This window comes from Aythya ferina (genome assembly GCF_964211825.1).
Source record: "Aythya ferina genome assembly, chromosome: 3".
Lineage (NCBI taxonomy): Eukaryota > Metazoa > Chordata > Aves > Anseriformes > Anatidae > Aythya > Aythya ferina.
In genome coordinates, this window is record NC_140298.1 from 8234497 (window position 1) to 8253235 (window position 18739).

General features: G+C 42.8%; 1 protein-coding gene across 4 annotated transcripts in view; it reads right to left on the bottom strand.

The window, feature by feature from the left end:
• LOC311433228 (uncharacterized protein) overlaps positions 1-18739 on the bottom strand; it is an 81053-nt gene that overhangs the window by 18773 nt on the left and 43541 nt on the right. For all 4 annotated transcript variants that reach the window (XM_084512149.1, XM_084512148.1, XM_084512147.1 and 1 more), the window contains one exon: positions 12353-12522. The gene's annotated coding sequence lies outside the window, so the exon portion shown is untranslated. The remainder of the gene's footprint in view (positions 1-12352; positions 12523-18739) is intronic.

The following is an 18739-nucleotide window of genomic DNA, read 5'->3' on the forward strand; positions in this document are numbered from 1 at the left end:
CTAATGCAAAAATAATCCACGAAGTGGAATTTAAGATGCATTGCTCGTGCCTAGTAATCACCATGGTTATTTACTCACATGAAGAAAACTGGCCCAAGCCTGTGCTGTAGTCAGGAGATGAGGAGCTGAATCCATGCCTGCACAAACACTAAGACTTGTGGTAGCGAGGGAAAACTTTACAGAAAAAATCCAGGTAGGACTCCCTGGCGCTGCAGTACTGGGAGGAAGCATTTTGCTTTTGTTCATTCTCCATTGAATGTCTGCACAAAACAGGCCTCTGATAGATGAGCTCCTCAGCAGCTACTGACAGGAGGGCCAGGAACAACTGAAAAAAATGCAAGAGTTTGAGTAGTGAAGGTACCAGCACTGTGCTGTATGGTGAAGGCTGGAAATGTAAAGGAAGCACTTTTATTATTCACTACCTACCAGACTGTGAAACATCCCTGCTTCAGTTTACTTGTGGGTAAGCAAAAACCTTTCAGGTGAGTAACTTTCCTCAGTCATCTCTCTAAGGTGACCATGAGTTTCTTATCTTGTCATGGCACCTTTCCTTACCTGCATCAAGGAAGGCCCAAGATGGATGAAGTGATGTACTAAACAAAGCTTGTGCAAGGGGAGAAATGGGATCATTCTTCTCACAGACTAATTAGTACAAAATCCTTTGATCCAGCTGACTCTGGGGCTTTCACCACTCTATACTGACACCATTTAGCCACTGAAACTGGGTTCCCAGTGGGCCCAAAACAACCAACCAGAAGGACTAGAATCACCTCTGAGCTTTTACCTGGACTGTGACCTCAAGCAGCCTGGAGGGACCCATCTGGCAATGCTGCTACCATCACCTGCTCAGCCTACCACAGTGCCATGCGCTCCTCTGCCTGCTCAGAAAAACCTTTTCTAAAGAAAAAACAAACAAACAAACAAAAAAACCAACTTCCCCAGCAACAAAGGGAGATGCTGAACTCAGATCTCCAGTTGAGTGCTTCCTGTTATCATTGTTAGTCTTATTTATTAAAAAATAAACAGAACCTTGTCTTCCATGAGACTTCACAAATGACAAATGAGTTTACAATGACACAATAAGAGAAATCCCCAAGTGCTTCCAGTGCCAGAGAGATTTATAGACTCCTCCACGGTCTGTGGGACTTTAGCCCTCATTAAGGTCAAGCCAAATTACCTTACAAATAATTTAGCTATGACCCTCAGCTCCTTGTTTCTGAACTGCCAGATTATGCAGCCATTAATCAGCTCCAGGTTTGGCCTTTGCTTTTGACATTCAGAAAGTAAACTTCCTCCATGACAGTTCTCCTATTGGGTTTCTCATACATTCATATTAAAAATAAAATAAGAAAATCTCATTCCGTACTAAGGACTGATGATTCCTCATGTTTCATGAAGGACCGAACGCACCTTTTAATAAATTTGATTGTAACGCACCTATTTCATTTTGCTGACTCCCAAGGAAGCAAATTTCTATTTGATGGGCTAGAGGACATGAGGAATTATTTATCACTGTACATCTGGGTCTGTAGTTAGTTGCAGAGCCATAAATTTGGAAGACAGCACAGTAACTGATCTTCAGTTAATTTCCTGAAAAGTCTGAAAACTTTGTTCTGGGTGATCAGTGGCAGAGATATAATAATAACAAAAAAAAAAAACCTAGATAGCCAAACCCACTTTAATAGTTTCCATAAAGATTATTTTGATCAGAGTTCTGCAGGACTTCATTCACTGATATAATACCACTCCCTCCATATAAATGATAGCAAAAATGTGCTTTTATGTCTTGATCAGATTTGGGGGGGATAAGACCCCTATAGCTGTATTTAGCTCTTAGAAGCATGTCTTTAATAAGAACCACCTGTATATCCGAGGGCGGAATTTCACTCAGCAAGGATGTTCAGTGAGGTTTAATTTTGACAAATGATCAAAGGCCATGGCCTTATCGCTCAATGCCTGCTTCAGCTCCCAGAGGATGGCAGGTATACTCTTGAAATAAAGCTCTGACTTTCCATTACTGCCGTAAAGAAAGCTGCAGAACCATCCCTTCTTCATTTGTCTTAATTATAAATATATCTCCTAGCTCATGAAAAATAGAAAACTCCTTACCATAAGTGATTAATGAACCTGCAGATTCTCCTGCAGATATATTCAATGGCCTTGCAAGGTCTTTTCTGCCAAAAATTCTGCTTTGAATAATACTTTCTTTTTGCATTATATCTACAGTAGCTAGCAATTAGGGACAGCTTTTGTTGGTTTGATTACTTTCCCATCAAAATGGCACCAAAACATGGAATAAGCCTGCAGAGCACCAGCTCCCAGGCTTGTCACAGTGCTTCGTAAGGGCACAATTTTGGGACAGCTGATGAGAAAGCCCATGTTGTAAATGCCTGAAATACTTAAATATGGTGGATCAGCTAGGCTCTGTCTATTGAACTGTATTTTCCCCATCCACACACAAATAGTAAAAGGAAAAGAGCACACTAAAGGATCAAGCATACATGCAAATCCCTTCCTAGTGAATGTTTATGAAACATGGCATAAGTAGTAATTACAGCTTTCCCTTTTATAGCCCCAGAAAGCTCTATTAACCACCTACCTATCTTTGCTTGCTATTTCTCACAAATGCGTCGAGCTGTTGGGTGAATCAAACCCAGTATCTTGGCAAACGTGACTATTCTTCAGGTAATAAAATATGCTCTGCAAAAAGCACTCATTTGCAAACACGGGCTAAGTTAGTGCATACAGTGAGCTCAGCATGTAGGAGTGCGGGTTTTTAAGAAGCCAGGCTGTCCTGCACATTTGTGCATGAGTTACGACAAACCAGGCAGTGTGTGGCAGGGCATCTTTCATTGCTAAGCAGGTCAGTGAAGGTCTTCGATTTCATTTGCTGCCACCTGTATTACCAAACCTTGTGATTTTTTACATTAAACTTAAAGTACCTGACACAGAGAAAGAAAGAGGGGTCAGATATTTTCTAAAAGAACAACTTTCTGCAGGTTATATGGAAAAATATTTTATAGATAGTTCATGTAATAAACATAAATATATTTTTTTTTAAATTAAAAGTTCAAAAAGAGTATTTCAATTTTTTATTTCTTAACAAACATTTATAGTTCTGTTTGACCTAAAGGTCTCACTTGCATTTTGACTTCTTGATATTAATCCCAGTTGTTTCCACTTCCTTTCCATGGTAAAGTTTCAGAATAATGAGTGAATCATTATCATTTGGTTCTTGCCCCATCTCAATTAGTCTTTTTCTTATTAGTTCCAGCTCTAGCCTCATGAGACCCTTATTGTTTTCTAAAAATACATCTTACCCTACTCATTGTAAGGAAAACTTTAGGCTAAAAAACAAAGAGCTAGAAACAAAAGACAAAGAACAGCAACAAGAAAAACAGGAGTGAATAGAGCAGAGTTTTTTTTTTTTTTTTTTTTTTTTTTTTTTTTTTTTTTTTAAAGCTTACTATATCTGGGGATGCAGTGCTATACTCCCACTTTCTTGTTTTATTCTTGAACCTGGTGTACCATGTTGACTACTTGCATTCAATCTTGCATCACTTTGGAGCTCAGCAGCTCCAATAATTCCTCAGCTGAAGAGCTCTCCAGCTATGTGTGTATGTTACATATCTGTATTTATCAATATGCACCTTGCATTACCTGTGTACCAAGCAGAAGTAGATTTTCAAGAGCACAGCAGGCAGCATGAGGGACGTGTTTCCAGGAGGTCCACTTCTATTAGAGAAATTCTATAAACAACTGATTTTCTCTTAACACTTAGCACCCTTACTGGGACTTCTGTGGCCAGACCATCAAAGCTGTTCAGCACCCAATATAGCCAGTTTGCCTAGAAGACCTGCTGCTAATTTTAGTGGCTAAATGAGAGCTGACCTCAATCATGTGAGTTTTTTTTTTTTTTTTTTTTTTTTTTTGAATAATCTGACCACAAAGCTTTCATTTTAACTGACTGCTCTTCAGGCAAGCAGTAAATGTTTTCTGACGTTGTCCTCCTACTTTGGTGCCCTAACATATGCAGACAGCTTATTTATAGAATGCACGAGCTTCATATACATTGGGCCAAGTCCCACAGGAAGAAATCTCATTTGATTTTGCACGGTATGGCCAACCATTTCTCCCAACTGCCAAGAGCTAAGGCAGCAAGACACTTGCTGCACAGGAGAAGGCAGCAGGACCAGCCAAACCCAAATGCAAGAAGTTTTCTGGAAACAGTAACAACTAACAAGAACAAGAGAAGGAGGGATGAAGCTGATCAGCAGAGCTCTTATGCCTTTATGCCTTTTGCCCACCCTGTAGGATGAAGAACAGAGGGAAGATCCCAATGCATCCACAACAGAAGCCATCCTACCCTACATCCAAAATAAAGGATATTTCATGATGGAAACAGGTCCTACTATTGCTTTAGACAAAGTTCCACCAGTGCTCAAAACAAAATAAAAATAACCCTCCAAAACAACCAAACAACAAAACCAGCAACAAAAACAAAACAAAACAAACAAACAAAACAAAACAAAACAAAAACAAAACAAAACCAACAACCAGCCAACCAAAAAAGGGACATCACAGGTCAGCTTTGCCCAGTTTGGTTTAGTGTAATTAACAAATAAATGAGGAGAAACCAAAGTTAATGCTATTCCTTTAAAATATTAGTAAGACAAAATGTTTCTTCCTTTGGGGACATATATTTCTGGTATTTTATGTGCAAGAACATAAATTTGTATAGAGAAAAATATGAATGTGAAAAATCCATCAACCTCCACATAAGGATGGACACACAACTTTTTGCAGATGTAAAAAAATTGATCTGAAATGTTTAACCCCAAAGAACAGTAGCCAACATCACACAAGCCTCCCTCCTCATCAGATGCAGGCAGGGAAGCAAATTCCCTTCTTCTAAGGCCACAGTGCGTTGTGGTGGGCACTGAGCTCTGAGGCAGTCCAATCATTGCATAAATAAGCTTTAATTGGCATTCCCAAATGCTTTGAAATCACATTGCCTGCTGCTGGCACTCCAAAAGATATGCCTCTGGAGACATAACAGAAAAAAAATAATAATCAAAGATCACTTGCAATTAGATGCAACAAAACCATACCCGACTGGTATGTGTCAGGGTAAAAATAGCATCAGCCAAAATGGCAAATGCCTCTTGGTTTGTCAGGAATTGGATGCATAGCACCAAGCTACGAGTGATTATTACAGCCTCTGATCAGCGAAGCAGACAATCATTTCCCTTGTTATCTTGCAGCCTGCCCATGTGAACAGCATCAAACAACTATTAAAAGACACCCCGCTCCCCCCCAAAGGGAACACCAGTGGCGAATATCTGAAAACCTCCTCGTTAACAAGGTAACCTTTGAGACTGGTGAGAAGACAAGGGAGCGTTTACCAGCCTCTGTATTGATAATTATGAGAAAAGAAAATCGCAGCTCATTGTCTATCCCAGTGGGGTGAAAGAGAAATAAATAAGGCAGGAACATCTTGTGCCGTGCCTATGGTGCCCATCCACTGCATCTCCCATCCATGGACAACTGCTGCCGAAAAAGCAATTATCCACAGAACTGCTTCCCTGGGGCTGCTCAATACCGCAGTGACATAAATTTGGAAGTTATCCCCAAAGCTTTTTGCTTAGTAATAGGAGGCTCTGTGTCACGCAGCCCTTAGGGACCCTAAAACATCCTGCTGAAAGTGCCCTGAGAGGGCACCCACACAGGTGGGCAGCAGTATTGTGTGCTGGGGCTGAAAAAAATCAGTGATTTTTGTTCCCCGAGGCCCTTTGAAATGCAAGGATGGAGGTGCAATATCAAGCAGAATATCTGATGGTAACTTGGTTCACTCTTCCCAATATTTCTCCCTCCTGTGTCACCCAAGAAACCTTAAATACCAGCGATGCTCCAGCATACAAACACTCAGCCTTGATAGGGACAATGTGGAGGATGGATCAAGCCCTGTCCTCTTCCACAGCCCGACTCCTTTTTGTCTGCAGCCTCACTGCAAGGGATGAGGAAGGCTACGCTGGAGCCTGTACCAGGCTCCACGAGGCTTGCCGTCGTACCCAGGCACAGCCTTCACATCAAACTACTGGTTATCTTCTCAATTAATTGCAGGTATCAATGTGGTTGGCAGGACAGCCCTGCTACCAAGGGATAATTTAATATGACTAAACTGTAATCAAAGCGTTAATAGCCTCAGAATTTAATCTGCGCACAAGTAGGATTTATAAAAGAGAAAGGATGACCAGGGCTAGGATGAATAATGTTAGTTGTAATATTACAGCTAGTTGTAATAGTATAATTAGTTGTGATATCAAGAATTAAAAATTACCCTGCTTTGAGTTCCAGGCCGCGTGCCAAAGAGGAGCTGTTCGTCACAGAGATGAGAAGCAGTTACACAGCCCATTATCTCATAAACCGCAGGGCCCAGGAACAAATCCTACACACCACCGGAAAATTTGAGACTCATCATTTTACAGCAATACAGAGCATTTCATTTTAGCCCTTAAGCCAGACCCTTTCTGATTATCAGTGTGCTGTGCTTTCCAGTTTCCAGCCTGAACCCAGCTTGCAGGTGGCTATCCTCAGCAGCCCTCCTGGCTGAGCATCCCTTGTCCTTTGGGCATGGCCCCAAAAGGTCTCTCCTGACCATCAGAGACAGATCAGCCCTGGCATCCCATCCCGCTCCCTTCCTCCACCCTACCACAGTCCTGTGCAGACTCTTACATAGAAGGAAAAACAGATAAATGAAAAACAACAGCCAACAACCCCAAAACACCACAGACCCCAGCATTTTTCTGTTTGTCCCTTGCTGAGGAGGGATGCAGGGTGCCGGGCTGGTTGCCTCCTCCGACAGGGGCTGCTTCCTCGTGAGATTAAGCAGGCCCTGCTGCTCCCCTTCAATGCCAAGTAGTTCAGCCAGGTTATCCACTTCCAAATTCAAAGGGTGGAAGGCATCAGTAAAAGTATCATTCAGTGCTGTAATGTGTAATGAAGAAGCTATACAAAACCTAAAGTCTTTCCTCAGTCACGTCACTTTTTTTTTTTTTTTTTTAAACTCTTTCATTGTTACTCACTCAATGAGACACTGAAGCTATTGCTTGATAGATGGGTTTGGAAAGAATGTTTTAGATGGCTTCTACATCAAAAAAAAACAAAAACAAAACAACAAAAACAACAACAAAAAAAACCGTCTCCTAATTTTAGGCAGCAAAGAAGTTAAATGATTTTTCAGGTTGTGCTTATCCTTCCCTCCTTTGTTTCCTCCTGCATACTTTCTTTTCTTCCTCTTCTCTCAATGCCAAAAAGAAAAAATGTGTGCTTGTAACAGAGGAAAACTGGGCAAGAAAAGATAACTCCCTCGAGGGAAAACAGACAGGAAGAAGTGAATAGAAAGAGTTGTGATTTTTTTTGCTGAAGGCAGCAGCACACTGCACCACCGCCCTTCCCCAAGCACCTCTCCCATCACCCTGCAGCAGCAATGCTGCAGGCTTGCAAAAGCTCCGTGGTTTCTCCATGGTTTGTATATAGGGAAAAGCTCCGCTCAGTACGCTCTCCCCACACATGCACTGGAGCCCTGGCACAGAAGCAATTAAACACTCCAGGCTGCACATGCTCACACAATTTCCTTTTGTGACTGTCACTAAATAAATGCTGCGCTGAGCCAATAAATCTTACAATGGCCTCATTTTGCTGGCAATGACGCCTCCGGCAAGGCTTGCATGGCCCAGAAAGGGAAAAGGTTAACTTTTTCTGAAATTCCCTAATCCCGCTTATCTGCTCCTTCTCCCTAAACATCTGCCAGCTCCAGACACCTGTTATAAATATCAGTTTGCATTGCTGTGGTTCCTGGAGTCTATCAGCAAACTGAGCAATTAGTATTGTCAGTGGATCATTCATTAACTCAACTATTCAGCTTTGGCTAACCTAAGACTAATCATGTATTTAATTCCTATCTAGCTGGATCAAATCAATCAAAAGAAGAAAAAGAAAAAAGAGAGAGATAGTAGGTAAATATCACAGATCAATAGGTAATAACTGAAAACCATAATCAGAATCTTATCTGAATGCTAACACCACCAAGTAAAGTGAGGGAGATTGTTTCTTTCCCATCAGGTTCTTCTGATCATCATCATGTTTTCTCCCCAGCTCAACCCTGGAGTAACTTAAGTACACAGTGAAAAGGTTGGAGCAAGGGCTTGGTGCCCTATGAATTAGGAACTGCAGCTACTAACTTTACTGGCAAGGAAGCAGTTTCACTGCTGGTTGCTCTTAATAGCAGTCACGGCTGTTATACATGGAGCAGGAGCTGGTTCCTTGCCTTGTATCATCAGCAGAGATAAATAACTTCCGCACAACTTCGCTGTGCAAACCAGAGAGTAATTACAGGGAACCGGCCATTAAGTTGATGAGCTGATATCCACTCGTACCCTTATAGATTCACATCCCAAAGGCTGCTATAGCCTTTAACAAGACCGGGGATAAAGAAAGCAGAAGTGCTATAGCTAGTTTTCAGCTATGCTCAGATACATCACTTTTAACAACATCAAGGACAAACAGATACATCTAGAAGTTAATTTCTATTGATGCCAAGAATTAAAGGGGGGGAGGGGGAGAGGTGGAAGAAGGGAAGTCTTACCAACAGCAACAGAAATAATCCTGATGTGATCCTTTGAGTGGATTTTGTTGGCAGTGAAGCTCATGGACTTAGAGTACAGGAGGTTTGCAAACACCACCAGCTTCAGACCCTGCCAAGGAATTCGAGACACCCAAACTACCTCCCCAAGACAAGTGAGCCTAGCCCCACTGTCCTGCTTGTGCTCACAAGCATTAAGTTAACATACCTGCATCAAGAAGGAGACCACAGGGGCAGGAATAGACAGAGAAAAGAACTTCAGGAAATCCTGCTGCTTTACTTGCTCCTTTGCCCTACCCCTCTTTATGCTATCTTCTGCTATTTCCTTCCATCTCGCTGTTCCCTCACATCAGTACTCTTGCCCCCACCTGAATTCTTTTTTTGCATTAGCTCCTTCCTACATAGGTAGGAAGAGGAATTAGCATCCTCCACACATCTGCTGTCCCACAGCCCAGATCTCAGTTTCAGGTGAGGCTGAAGCCAAAAGACCTAATGAAGCAGCGAAGAGCAGCTACACTCCTGACATGAAAGGCACGGCAAGCTTTCATCTTCTGAAAGGTTAAAAATAAACAGTTTAGCTTTCAGCAAAGTGGTCTGATTAGAGGCAAAGAAAACTATCCTGATTTCCATGGAAATGGAATATTTTGTTGCTGCTACTTGATCTTGTTCAAATGTATTAAGAACACGAAAGAGTGTAATTTCAGGATCTGGAGAGCACTAATATATTTAAAAATTTTAAATTAAATTGATTTCTTTTAAAAGAAAGCTGGCTGATTTTATTTTCTTAATTGGTTCATTATCATTGGAAATGGAGCATGCTCTCATAAGGGTTTAGCAGGATAACACAGAAATGTAGAAACAGCTGCAGCCCTGCAGCAGAAGAGATACCTTCATAGGCAATATCTATACAGCCAGATCAGGGACTGTAGATCCTCTACATCATTTTGTCTCTAAGAGCAGTGAAGGACCATTCTTAAAATCATAAATCTTATTAATATTAAACCAATTACAAAATTCACACCAGTTTCTACAGAATGATCAGGCCCTAAATTTCATTCACATCTATTAATGTGTAGGGATACGTTGTAGGAATAAGGATCATCTACGCATGCTCTGAAAGCAAAATAACTCAATTAGTTTGGGTTCTTATCTCATTACTGTGGTACGTATCTCTATAGGGAGGCTTCTTTCAGATGCAGTGTCCTATTTCAGTTTAACCTAGATAGTAACAAAATAATCACTCAAAATGGGGCACCTTTGTCATGACCTTCATGGCAATAAATACTAAATACATGTATGAACAAAATACTGCTTAGTTAGTGCAGTTGTTGTTATCTTTATAGACATGCCCTGGGGTAGGATCATCTCCAGTATTTTTACACTTACCAATGGAGTGCTGGCACAGCAAATGCACTTAATTTTCTAGCAAACAAAAGTTAAGAAATAAAATCCAATATTTTTTCTTAGTTAAAATAATGTATCGTGATGACAACAAAAAAAAAAAAACACATATGTTTCTTCCTCTATTTCCTCAAAGTGAAATTTCAACAGGATCAAAAAACTCTTTAGGTTCCCGTTTTGACACTGTGACTTTTTTTTTTTTTTGGTCTGAGGTTTTATCTCACTGTAATTTCAGGTGACAGAGCAACTCGGGTTTCTAACCAAAAGGCTGCTGTACTTTTAATCTGTATATTATATTCTCCTACATGGTAGGAACTAACATGCTCTTATTCTAATAGAAATAACCCAGGAAAGAAACTGGAGCCAGGAGAGATTTGCCCACAAACCGCAGGCAACCCCAGCCTGACTTAGGACAGCTTTCCGCTGCATTAAGTATTGATCAGTATAAATAATCATTGATATATTGGCTCAAGGGGCTTTTTTTTTTTTTTTTTTTTTTTTCTTTTCCTTTTGATATAATGACCTCATGAAACTGATTTGGCTGCCTCCTTTCCATTACACTGAAGACTCTGTTCAGCTGAGGTTTTTACTACACAGTAAATAGAATCACAGAATCACAGAATTTCTAGGTTGGAAGAGACCTCAAGATCATCGACCTAACGCTAAAAGTCCCCACTAAACCATATCCCTAAGCTCTACATCTAAACGTCTTTTAAAGACTTCCAGGGATGGTGACTCCACCACTTCCCTGGGCAGCCTGTTCCAATGCCTCACAACCCTTTCGGTAAAGAAGTTCTTCCTAACATCTAACCTAAAACTCCCCTGGTGCAACTTAAGCCCATTCCCCCTCGTCCTGTCACCAGGCACGTGGGAGAACAGACCAACCCCCACCTCGCTACAGCCTCCTTTAAGGTACCTGTAGAGAGCGATAAGGTCGCCCCTGAGCCTCCTCTTCTCCAGGCTGAACAAGCCCAGCTCCCTCAGCCGCTCCTCGTAGGACTTGTTCTCCAGGCCCCTCACCAGCTTCGTCACCCTTCTCTGCACCCGCTCAAGCACCTCGATGTCCTTCTTATAGCGAGGGGCCCAAAACTGAACACAGTACTCAAGGTGCGCCCTGACCAGAGCTGAGTACAGGGGGACGATCACCTCCCTAGCCCTGCTGGCCACACTGTTTCTTATGCAAGCCAGGATGCCGTTGGCCTTCTTGGCCACCTGAGCACACTGCTGGCTCATATTCAGCCGACTATCCACCATCACTCCCAGGTCCTTCTCTGCCTGGCAGCTCTCCAACCACTCATCTCCCAGCCTGTAGCTCTGCTTGGGGTTATTGCACCCCAGGTGGAGGACCCTCCTCCATAGAAAACACTATTCATAGTTCATAAGCCCAAGCCAGGTGTCACAGTTCTTTCCTTGAATGTGCAGAGAAAAACCATAAAAGATAAACTGTTCTCACAGCTATGCAGTAAGAAACACCGATGAGGAGTGGGGGAAACAAGCCCCCTTCTTGGATGTAATTAGGTGGCTATAGCTAATAAGAAATCACAGAAACCCTCCTCACCAAGAGGTATGGTGAATACAGCAGTCACCAAGGGGACGGGTGAACTGTTTGCAAATACCTTATGTAATGGGGTATGTACCTGATTATGGCCATTACAGAATTCTTCCTTTTTCTTCTTTACATTTCTCTTTTTTGTACAGACACCTTCTGCTGTTTGCTGATGATTTTCTACTCTCAAATGGGCTAATATTACACCTTCATAAGCTGGGTCAGCTAAAAGCTCCTCCATGTTGGCTGCTCACAGCCACACAGGTTCTTGATGCAAACTTAATTGCATTAAGGACTGGATTTAAGAGCAGCAGATCAATGCTCATGGGAGTTGTGAAATACGGAAACCTCATCCACAGATGAAAGGAAGAGCACAACATAATAATGACAGAAAAGTAACCTATCAGGTATATTTTCGTTCACTGTGCTCTACCTGGAGGAAAAAAAAAAAAAAAAAAAGCATTGGTGTACTCATTTCACTTCTTCAGTAATTTTTCTTTTAACAATATCTGACCTTATTAAGGGAACGATTTTTTGGACACCCAGTGGTTTTTACTCTGTATGTGTCCTGTTTCTGGCTTAATATATTTCTGCATCAGTGCTTGCAGGAAGATCACCTGAGGAGAACAGAGCAGAGACTGCCAGCCCCACACTCTGCCCAAGCAAGACATTAGGTACGCATCAACAACTTTTATGTACAGTCCTTCTTTCTATATTATTTTTCCCTTTATATCACCTATACAGATCACGCTGCATTTTACCTGGCTATTTTGGTCTTTGGTGTCCCTTGCAATATCTGCTTCATGCAGCTTAGCTGAATGTGCTGGTTGTTCCTGGGCAGTTTTTGTTGCTGTAGTTGGACGTCTTCATTTCAGGGTTTCTGCCAAGCTGAAAGGCATTGCCATGTGGGTGGTGTTAAGCCTGAGCCTCCCTGCAATTTTAAACAGATTGGAAAATCATAAGACATTTATGTACAACTTCCATCATATATAGATATGGTTACTGATAGATTAACCAGCACAGGTCTACTTAAAAATAAATAAATAAATAAATAAAAAGCTAAAACCCTACGTTTCTGCCAAAGTAACAATAATAAATTTGAACCATCCTGAAATGCATTCAAGCTCAACACAGGTCATGGCCTGACAAACAGGGGAAGCCTCACTGTGCAGAGAAATGCAGCCTGCTAGGGAGCCTGCAAAAGCTACAACCTGCAAGGTAGGAGGCTAATTTCCAACAACCTGATTCAGCAATAAAGCGATAAATACAAAATCCTCCTCAGACTTTTCAGCCACAAGCACTTCAGAGACACCCAGAGTGGATTATCTCCCTTCAACACGGGCACTCTTTCTATTTTCAGACATCTCATATCCTGACGTTTTGGCCAAATCAGTCTTCGGTTTTGACAACAGACAGCTACCTGTAGCACAGAAATACTTAAACAGCAAGCCAGACTGGCTTTTCCTGTCTTTTCTTCTAGTGTTGGGAAGGAAGGGAAAAAGGGGCCTCTCTCAGCTAGCAAAGAAAGCCCATCCCTGCAAAAATAGTTACTTTCATCCTGCTTTCTCAAAAGCATGAGTGAATGTGGCTTCTTAGTTCCTACCATGCTCCTACAAAGGAAAGCTACCGGTAAGTAATATTTCGGTCAGCAGAATCACATTTATAAGCCATAAATAAAATCCAACAGACCTCAAACATTTATTGGTAGCTTGCAGACCATAACCTTAAGCACCCTGCAGATCCTGGTGCCAAACTGCTGTATTTGGTTTGGGTGGCATCAGTGGCTCCTCGCCAAGCTGTGACAGTGGGCTCTGCCATCTGACACAAAGTGGTGTGCCGTGCTGATGTGTCCAGCAGCAAACAGCATGGGCAGAAATTCTTCACAAACCCCAGCTTGTGTCATGCAAACGTGGGAATGGTGGAAGTGAATGATAACATCAAATTGCTGCTGCATTCCCCCTGTGCAGGACTCCTGGCCTGCTGCCCGTCAGGCCACCTTTTGTCATATCTCTCTGTGCTTTCAGATCCTTACACACAGGCATTTTACTTCATCAGCTCTATTATTACCTCTCCCTCCCTTTGAATCCTTTGGTTGTCTCACTGCATCACTCTCGAAGAAGTTGTCCTTCTCAGGCCTTTTCAGTCAGAGCAAGGTCTTCCCCTTCCCTCACACAATCACATTTTCAAAAAAGAAATAAAGTGAGCTTCTGCGTGAAAGAGAAAATAATCTCCATGTGTTTTGGAAATAACAATTCTCATGAACAAAAGATTGAGAAACTGGCTCCCTTAGAAGGTGAGGAAATATTTGTCCTTTGGTTAACAGAGGGGGACAGGTTTGTTTCAGGAGAATGACAAGTCCACCACCTTGCACACACTTAGTTCAGGAGTAAACTAAGATGAGTGCAGCTTGCTCACATGCATAACACTTTGCATAGATAGCACATGCCAGCATTGCCCCCCTTTGAAGTAAAACAAGACATGATGTGTAGTTCCTTCCTTCCCGTGTTACGCTTTGCTTCGTGCACAGTGATATTCAGGTCTGGATGCCTCTTGGTGAGGGCTGGTGGGCAGTTTAAGGAGTTGCTATTTAAATGAGAAAGATTTTAAAGAAGTATATAATTTCTCCTGTTTGTACAATTATCTCCCTTTAGATGACAAAGAAGAATGAAATCTGATGAATTCCCATCTTCCAAGAAGAGGAGCTGTGGCTCTCAGCTGATGTGGCTCTGTTGCAGCATCAAAGCTGAGCTGCAGCGCTTGCCTGAGCCTTCACCCCTGCTCTTCCCCACTGGTTTTACAAAGATTACCTGGCTGATGGCAGTGGGGAAGCATCAGGGCTCTGGGCGCAGGCAGGGGGACTGCTGTGCCCTCTGTCATTGCAGCAAGAGCCCGTGGTTGTCCCATAGTTTATTCAACGGGATGTGGAGGGCCGGGGAGAGCTGTCAGCATGATGCCTGCCACATCTCCCAGCAGAGCTCTCCTCAGAAGAGGTATTTGTGGCTGCTGGGGTTCATTAGAAGCCGGCACCACAGCGACAAGCAACCTGACTGAGCTACAGGTGAGACAAAGGTGTTTATTTAGCCATTGGCACCTTCACAGCACTCAGCCTGTTGAGAAAGGACTAGCGTGTGTTCGGTACTGCTACAGAGGTGCACAGAAAAGAGGGAGATTTCTTCCTCGGAAGGTATCTGGAAATTTTACAAAGCCTCCCTGCTCTACACTGCCTGCAATACCCACGAGGTGCAGGGAGATCAGGTAACAGACATTGGGGGATGGAGAGACAGGGAGATAGCAGGTGATACCCTGGTGCCAGACACACCAGGCAGAGGAAAAAAAGAAAAAGGAAAAAAACAGCCCCAAATAACACATGGAAAAGGGACGGTTCAGTCCTTCTTATGCTGAAACACGGCAGCAGGGACAGAAACAATGAGCCTGTTGGGGGACCAAGCACAGAGCTCTCCAAAGGATTTTCCCAGGAATTCTGCATCCCCCAAAGGACAGCTGGAAAGTGGGGCTCAGAGAGGTTTTTAGGCACTGCTGATAGCTCAGCTGAGCTATATATGAGACCACAACTGAGTGGGGCTGGTGGTAAGTGAGAGGGGGACTGTGGGGAACACACAACGGCAGAAACATGCTGAAATACCAGCTCTGGTGCCTGTAATTGCATAAGAGGCTTCTCAAAAGGATTGGGAGAAATCTCCTGGGAAATTGGCTGTCTGAGGTTGCGGAGATAATAAGTATTTTCAGAAATCAGCACCACTGCCAGAAAATAAAGTGGAAAACCTCCCCCACAGAAACAAGAGAAGGCAGAGTCAGAAATGCTGGAGTAGGGAGAAAACGCAGAATGCTGAGAAAGCATGGTAAATGCTGGGGGAAGGCTCCCTTCGTCAACCAACCTGCTGCAGGGAATGTGAAAATTAAGTTGGCTCTCGGAAGAGAGGAATCCCACCCAAAGACGCTTTTTTTGAGGAAAGGGATTATCTTGGCTTGGTTCCCTACAGCTTTTAAACGTGCAAGGGAATTTAATTAAGTGTTGCCACTTTGCTAATGGCTGTGGCTATTCTCAGAGGCTCTCAAGACTTTCCAAATCCTGCAGGGTTGGTCTGGAGATGCGATTCCTTAATTAACAGCTAGGTAAGGCAAGCAATGGGGTCTGGGACTCAGTGCCCTGGTCAAACAGCAGCTTCATCAGCTTATGAAACATTGACGCAGTTCTGCTGAGATGCAGCCAGTTGAGGGATTTATTTTGCCTGTTCTGTTCCTGCAAACTCACCTGGGGTTTTCCATGGGGTACAAGCACAGCAGTTGCTTGCTCGGTGCCACAAACTACCCTGTGGTGCTGCTGTGTGCTCTGTTGTGGAGGGACCACATTTCACAGGCTGCCCCTTATCTTCCCCTAAAAGTGGGATGTTATCTCCCCCTAAAAGCAGGATGTAATGCTCAGCCAGTTCACAGGTTAACAGCTTTCTGTTCCTCTGATGGAAAGAGCCGCTGTGGCATTCATTAATCAATCTGTTTTGGAGCAGAATGTAGGCTTATGATCTGTTCAGACTCCAGAAAAAGCTGATATCTGGGACACGCTGGTCTATTCCTGGGACTTGCAAGTGTACAACTCAATACACAAAACATCTCATTTTTTGGAGGTTTGACTTTAAACTGGGTAAGGCTGACAGAGTAAGCACTCAGAGCTTCCGGGCCTTGTTAAAACAGTCCAGCCTTGAAATTACATAAAGGGGAAATGAAAAGCAATTAACCCCCTTTTAGACACATCGCAAGCTTTTCAATTTTTCTACTCAGATATTCAGCCAAGTGAGCAATGAAAAGTGACTACAGGCTCCAAGCTGAGCAAAGAAATGAGACATTCCTACAACAAGATGCAGGTCTTTAATACAGCCTTACTTATGGGTACATCCTTTGTATTTCTGACCGGCTGGGCTGTTCTTGCTGAACCCCCTTCTCCTCCCTCACAGTTACCGAACGACTCGAAGCAGATATTTGGAATTAAAATTTCTGCCTGCCCATAAGACTTGTTACAAGATTAATAAGAAGGGGTGAGGAGTGTTAGATAGCTTCAGGTATTGCTACAAGCCCTACCAGTAACAACAACAGATTCAGACCAGTGTGTCATGTTCTCCATACGCCTCCATATTAATAGCTTAGATCTATTCTGGAATTTGGCAGGAGATCATAAATTGTATTAACATCTTTTTTCTTGACTCATCATTTCCAAACAAAAACAAACAAAACAAAACAAAAAAAATCCCACAACCACAAGTTCTTTCTAGATATATGATAATTCTAATTCCAAAAGGAGCAAAGTGCAGAAACTGTAGAAAAAATAAATAAAAGAGGAACTATTATGGAGTTCTAATAGCAAGCAATAGCTGTGTTATGTCCTCCCCTCCAAATGGCTCATGCCTGAATAGCTTTCTGCACTTTTTGTTTTGTTTTTCTACTGAATTTGATTTGAGCAACTGATTGATTTTTCTCATGGCATGACGTGATGAAATCTGAACTGACGTTACATTTCACTGATGTACTACGCCCTTGAGCCAATATCAATTTTGTCTATAATGGCTTTGCAAGGGCAGAGGTCAGTTAGGGGACTTTCCCCTTAGCTCTGTCACAACCCCCTGAGTTTTCATGACAGTCTTATAAATAAATCAGACATTCACATTTCAAGCAATGAGCCAGGTACTGAAGGGTTTCTCCTGTTGCATGAAAAACAATTTTCACTTGAATGATATTTCAATCAAAAATAATCAGGGATGACCTGATCCAGTCCTTGACTGTGAGTAGAGTTGGAAATAAAATTTGTTGAGTGTGCTCTGGTTGTTTTTCAGAGCTTGGAAACATGCTATAGTCTGTAGATGTGCAACTCATACCATGTGCCTGCACTCATCCCGTCATTTTCCTTACCTTCAGCTTCATTTGGGATTGAGTTTCCCCATGAACCCAGCCTAGGTAAGGGCTCTTTCAGAACAATAATCTGCCATATGGGCACCATGCTGAGGGACGACCATATAGCACATCATATCTCATCTGGCTGCTCTTCCTGCTAACCTGGTTTCTATGCTTTCTGGGGTAACATTGGCTGATGTGGAGCATTAAGGTCATGGTCTTTCTTTCCTTCTGGCCTTCTCCTCTCTTTGGGGGCAAGAAAAGACTATAACTTGGGACTTCTCAGAAGAGAGGGTTTTGCTGTGGCAAGCCCCCCAGACCTCAAGGTGGAAGCTTTGCCTCCAAATCTCACCCAGGAGGGAAGCCCACCCTGGGGGCAGTTTTGGCACTTTGATGTTCCCTTAGAACTGGGCAATGCTGTCAGCCCTTTGGCAACTGCAAGCAACTTCCCTGGAAGGATGTCAGCCCAGGACCAAAAAACACAGTAAATTTCCATACACTGTCAGGATGAATTTCATTTATCAGGGACTGCAGCAATGTGAATTTGAATTCACTTGGCTGATGGACTAGGTAGAAAAAGCTATTATTTTACAAGTACAGGACAGACTAGTCAGTGAAAATCTCTAATTACTATTATTACTATTATGTTTTACTGAATCTGTTTGGGCTCCCACGCTTCTCTGTAGCTTTAGCTGAGCCCACCCAAATTCTATTATCTGAGGTGGTTTTCCCACACAACATCTGACAGGTCACCCCTAATAATGCACCAAGTTATCAGCTTGACAGGCACCCCACCCTCCCCCTTACTTCTCTTTTTATGTGTTTATTTCTTGGCTCAGTTTGATGTAAAGCAAGCTGAAGCCTCTCTTGCTTCTGCCTCTGACAAAGCAGATATCATCCTTGGGAGGCAGGGCTCAGAAATGGTATTAAATCAGGGCGGGGGGAAATGCAGATGAGCTCTTTAGCTAGGCTGTCAACAGTGCCACCAGCCCCCAGTAAATCTTCCCCCCTTTCTTTGCTACTGACAGTTCCTTCCCACTATTTGTCTATATTTATGCCTGGTTAAATGAGTATATACATAAAGTACATCTAGCCCACAGCCAGATCAGAGCCTCAGGCTCACAAGCAATTGCAGACACACAATACTGCATTTCTTACCTACAGTGATCCATGGCAGCCCCGGCTGAGCCAGCCTTGGGGTGTGTTTGCACGGGGGTAAGTTAGGGAGTCATTGCCTAATGCTTTTT